The following is a 6,179-nucleotide window of genomic DNA, read 5'->3' on the forward strand; positions in this document are numbered from 1 at the left end:
TATTAGCAGCTAGAGCTCCACAAAGGAAGAAAAATGAATCACGTATCATAAAGTAGTGTTTATTCCTGAGCTTTCAGCCCCTACCAGGAGCATTCATCACAGGATAATGCTTAGACTTACAAGAATCAAAGGCAATATATAGTAAAATTAGGTTGTTGTGGGGGAGGGGGGGGGGTGTAATGGTCATAAGGTTTTATTTATTATGAATATGTTCTTCTTAAGTTTGCATATGCTGGGTTTATGTCCAAATGTCTGTTAATGGCGTTTTTGTCTTATAGCCAAGATTCAGCCAGTTCTCTGGCACTTTTAGTACTTTCCTTAAATCTTACTTGTACATTGTCCCAGTTAAATGTATGTCCTGTTGATTTTGTATACGTATAGATCAATGAAAGTGAGTCCTTCCTTCTAACGGCGTTGCGATGTTACTGTATACGTGTTGCAATTCTTTTTGATGTTTGTCCTATGTATACCACTGGGCAAGAACTGCATGGAATGCTATAAACATATATATATATATATATATATACACACACACACATTAGGATATTAAAAAAAACAGATTCAAATTCTCCACAAGGCTAGCTTTATTTTTATTACATTTACAACAAACACAAAATGTTAATTAAAAAAGAAACAAAAAGCAACATTTAGAGGTCTCTCCATTTGGCAGTTTTTATGTTATCTGAATTGAACAGCAGACAACCGTTCCACACTTGCAAATCTACAACATTAGCTCTGTCTTTGATGAAGTGGACAATTCTTGCGATGGTTTGCAATTAGTTGAGGAATACACTGTTTCTGTTCCTCGTCCTGTCAGTATGTTATTGTACTTTTCAGTGAGACCTATTCTTCTTTCAGCTGCATCATTCAATACTGTCATGCAGGCTGACAGTTCATAAAATTCATTGAAGATTGGATCATCTGTCAATTGTTTTGGTGGTTTCTTGAGAAGCATCTGAGACCTTTCTTTGCTTTTTTCCATAAAGACATCAAAAAAGGATGCTGTTCTTTCTGTTATCAGACCGTCCAAATTCAGCTGTTCAGGTTCATTTTTCAGCTTCAGATGTTGAGGAATGTCTGGGAATAGTGGCCACCGCGGGCTTTACACCATCTTTTCCTTTCTTTCTGCTGAGATATCATCATCACAAAGGGCTAAAATAGAAACTTCTACTTACTACTAGAATGTTCTAGGAACTGAACTCCACCTTAGTACTACAGTAGATTGTCCTCTGTTTAATTTTTTTTGTTTACTAATCAATTAGCCAGCCAGAGTACACGTATAGTAACAATACAAATAAAAAAATTTTAAGAATGGAGCAACCTCTAAATGTTTCACAATTAGGCCAGAATTTCACAGGTAAGCAAGCTATCCCTAATGGAATAAATAAGCCTTGTGAAGAAATCCTTTGACAAAATCAACTCTCTTCATTGGTTTGTCAACCACTGCAATATACAAAAAAACACTTGAAAGAGGAAGTACGATTGTGAGACAGACAAGGAGGAGAAATAACATAGTAGGCGTACTGAGGGAGTCGCCTTCAAGGATGGGAAATATAAAGCCAGACAGAGTTTGAGAAGCGGGCTTTATGGGAACGCACTTGAGAGAGGGAGCGTCGGTTAAGATACTGTAGGTTCTGACACAATGAGATACATCGGACAGGCACTGAAAGTACACGTAGGGCAGGAGATGGCAAATATTTTATTCTATTACCTGGCTCTATACCCACACACCTGTACAATGTGAACTATGACCAGAATTGTTTTGTATTAAGCAGGCTAATTTTCTTTTATCTTCATTTTCAAAATATTTATAATAATATATATTTCACTATTTTTACATGACCTATGCAATTGTTGTGAAGTAGGCTAATGTATCAAAGAAGCCCTCAGGCCTCATTCCTTTAAGAGTCTACAGAAATGTATGAGATTATTATAAAGAACATTCCATGTGCACAAGTGCAGCCAAGGATGAGTGAAAGGACTCTAATGCACGTAATAACATTTTATTCAAATGGTTTTAAATGTCTTTGAAGCACATCCAAAAATATAGTAGATCATTAAACGAAGGGACAGTAAAGGATAACAATAGAGTATGTACAGATTTAGGAGCAGGAAGTTACAGTAAGGACTGGCACAAAGGGTTTGTTTTAAACACTGCTTTCTTCCAACTCCTGAGTTCTGATTATCAATCTTGAGCTCAGACACTGCACATGTAAACTGTGTACATGGCCACAACTCCTCTCCAAGGCAAAATTGCAAGAATAGATCATACCACTCATACAGGACTATCACACATAAGGATACAGATTTGGCAAAATATAGCAATAACTAAGTAGAAACTAACTAATATAAATGTAAAACAACAATATCTGTCCATCAGCTAATTGTAGAGCCAAGGTCAATTTGTAGAAAAGGAGTCAGACAAGCCAGACACAGTCAGAGTCCTGGAAACTTTGACCAACAAGCTGCCTCCCCCTACTGGCCATTCTAAAGATGGACAGACCAATCTGATGAAAGGACGCTTCTACAAAAATATCCCAATGTCCCTTTATCTGAGATGACTTTTCCATAGGCAGGCAAACACCTTAGCAGTAGAGCATTGGCACCATGTACCACATGAGGATACCAAGAAGAGAAATATAACAGGGGAGGGATAATAAGGGCCGAGTTATAATTGACACTACACGAGTTGTATGCTTGTGGATGCTGCTGCTATACTTGCATGCATACTTTCATGTAAATCTGGAGGATCCCACCAGGTGGCAGTGTGAGAAATCGTCACCGTGAGAAAACCACTTCCGGTTTCTCTGTATTGTGAGTTGAGGGAAGAAAGATGTTGAAGATAAAAATTCTTTGCATTCTGATGCTGTTGCAAAGGTGCAAAAAAAGATAGCAACAGAGATACAGAAGATGGTATGCAAGACCTTTAAATGTATTGCGTCATTATGAAAGGGAATATGCAATGCTTGTACTGCATATGCGAGAAATGGATGAAGAAAAGCACCATGAATACTTACGTATGTCAGCATTCATCAAACATCAAAGCATGCACATTGATCCTGTTGGAGCTGCAATGCGGCTTGCCGCCTCACTGCGTTGTCTTGCAATGTTCAAATACCTATTCTTTTCTCTTACTTTTTCCACTTTGCACAGACATATCTGCCTCGAATTTGCTTCCAACTCATCTTTCACGTTTCAACATCCACTTTCAAAGAGCTGGCAGTATGATGCCAGCTGTTCTGACAGGCATATTTGTCACTATGGAGATGTTGATAGTAAACAACAATTCTGACATCACGTACCAAAACTTGAACACACAAGCCACAAACATTGTTGCTGGTACGGCAATTTGTGCATGCGTTGCATTAATTTCTGATGATGTGCTCAGAAAATACGTCAAAAGAGTGCTGAGAATGCGTAGTAGACGTGAGTGTGAAGCATAAACTGGCCCTAACAGTTTATAAATATTGTATCACTTATATTTTATTACTAATGACTAACAACAGAGATGCAGTATGCACAGAAACATTTATGTTTCAGATATCCAAATATCTGAAGGGGCCAAATGCTAAAAAAATATACGGCTATCTTGTTCATACACAACTAACATAGTAGCAGGAGGGTGTGCCCTGTGTCTTTTTTTAATTGTCAACTGGCAATAAAGAAACTAAGTTTCCTTCATCTCCTCACATAACAGTTCAACTTTTCTGTCTATTTTCCTCTTTTAGGTTGAAGATGAGTCTGACCATTGTTCTGAAAGTGCAAGAATTTAAAAACTGCTAAATGAAGAGGAGCTTAACTTACCCAGCCGCCTGTTGTTGTATCTCCTAGCCTTGTGCCCATCTCTGAAACAGTAGAATTTATGAAGAGGGAGCCTGAATGAGAAGGTGATGTGCTAAAAAAAAATGAAAAATCCACAAAATGCAAGCATTTTGAAGAAGAGAGTGGGACACTTCAGCCATAAGTCACCGTGAGCCTTCAGCTTGACTTTACTGCATTTCTTTTATTGTAGCAATACACTCGGCAGAACTTTAATGATCTGAAAACAGAAATTTTCAGAATATGCTCTGCATTGCTTCTTCTTATTGATGAAAGTGTTGAACAATGTCCCTGTGCATTAGGATGTTTCCGGAGACCCGGAGCTGATTGCTTGAGACGCTGTAAACCTAAAAAGATGTGATGTAATGCCACCTCTTATCATGGCATTTAAAGCAGTCAGTGCATCTGTGAAACCTCACATTCACATCTGGGAGAAAAGTAACCAGGTATGTAAGGAACCATTGAAGTGATCAAACTCTGGAGGTTTTACAGCAGCTGTCACCATTATGATCTTCATTTGACATTAGGCGAGGATTACAGAGTAATGGTGTAGTAATTCTGCAATGAAAATGACAGCCATACTGTGGGTGCCCCAGCTTTATTTTATTCTTTGTGTTCTATCACAGCATTATTTTCTTCTCATTTTGTTTTTTCAACGGCTCTTCCTGGTGAGGGTTGCTACAGCAACAGACCAAATTGGTCAGTATAGACTTCCGTATGTCTAGCTACAGATTCCAGCTCTTCCTGGGGAATTCCCAGGTGTTCCCAAGCCAACCAAGAGATATAATTACCCTTAAGCCTGTCCTGGGTTTGCCACAGGGTCTCTGCCCAGTGGGATGTGCCCAGAGCAGCTCTAGGGGGTGGGCTCTCAGGGGGCATTCTTATGACAAGCCCAACCCACCTCAACTAGATCAGGAGGAGCAGCGACTCTGACTGTGAACTGCAATGGTTCTCCCAAGTGTCTCACAGAGTGTCATCCCAGCCACCCTGCTACGAAACTGCATTTCTGCCGCTTGTACTCCCAGTCTCATACTTTAGGTCTTTTCCCACAGTTCATGAACATAGGTGAGGACAGGGAGATAGATTTCTGGTAAACCAAGATTTTTGTGTTTAGGCTCAGTTCCCACTTCACCACCATGGACCAGTACAGAATCTGCAAAACACCTGCCATGCTTCAGTCAGGTTTTCGGCCTCACGTTCCTGTTCTTCATCCCTCATGAAGATGATCTCTAGATACTTGAACTTCTCCACTAAGGGCAATGTTCCTTCCTCAGCTGGAGAGAGGAATCCACTCTTTTCAGAGAGACAACCATGGCATCAGATTTGGAAGTCCCAACTGGTTCACAGTTGGGAGCAAATCACTCAAGTGGGTGCTGAAGGTCAACTTTGAAATTAGAGTAGCATAGCAATCTAGTCTAGGGTCAGTAACCTGGCAGCACTGAAAATAATAAAGCATCATTTTGTGAACTTCCATTTGACTTTATTCTACTTATGGTAACACATGAGTTGTTAGAGATTCAAGTGGATTTATACTGTGGTTCCTTTAATATTAATTTAATTTCACTATCCTTTTAAGATGTTCAATTTTTTTCTAAACTTACCTGTGTCAGTATTAGGCTTAGGATGTCCTTCCCTGGTCTATAACATTACACAGGAGAGTCTGTGAAGGCCCTTTAAAAAGCCAGACCTGGGAGGACTTCTGGTGCTATGCCCACATTCCGGAAAATCATTTCTGGGTCAACAGGAAACCCCCCAAAAAACCTTAATGCCACCTTGCTAGAGCTCCAGCCTATAACCCCTGTTTATCCTTCTGGCAGGATTGTCTATAGAAACTACAACTCCCAGGCAACCTTTTGGTAGTCTGAATTTCCAGACTTCATTTATTATCTTATCCTTTCCTGTTGCTTAACTTCCATCCATCCATTTTCCAACCCACTGAATCCGAACACAGGGGTATGCTGGATCCAATCCCATCCAACACAGGGTGCAAGGCAGGACTGTTGCTTAACTTGGGTTTTTAATATCTCATCATGGGAGCATTTGGTAAAAACGTGCCACACCACACTGCTGACCTCTAAAATACATGTATAATAAACATTTATAAACATCCATCCATACTTTTTCAGACTTACCCAATCCATCTTATTGTCACAGGGGGCAGAGTCTATTCCAGCAGCATTAGGGACAAGGGGTGAACCAACAAGTCCATCATAAGGCACACTCACTCTCACCAGGCTGATTTAGAGTTGCTAAGTATCCAAACATATTGTAGATGCATTTAAAGTGAAAGCTGCAGTAACCATAGGAAAGCCAAAATAGATGTGGGAAATGGAGAGTGACTGGCCCAGAATTTGAACTTT

This window comes from Erpetoichthys calabaricus, chromosome 7, assembly GCF_900747795.2.
Source record: "Erpetoichthys calabaricus chromosome 7, fErpCal1.3, whole genome shotgun sequence".
In the NCBI taxonomy this organism is placed as follows: domain Eukaryota; kingdom Metazoa; phylum Chordata; class Cladistia; order Polypteriformes; family Polypteridae; genus Erpetoichthys; species Erpetoichthys calabaricus.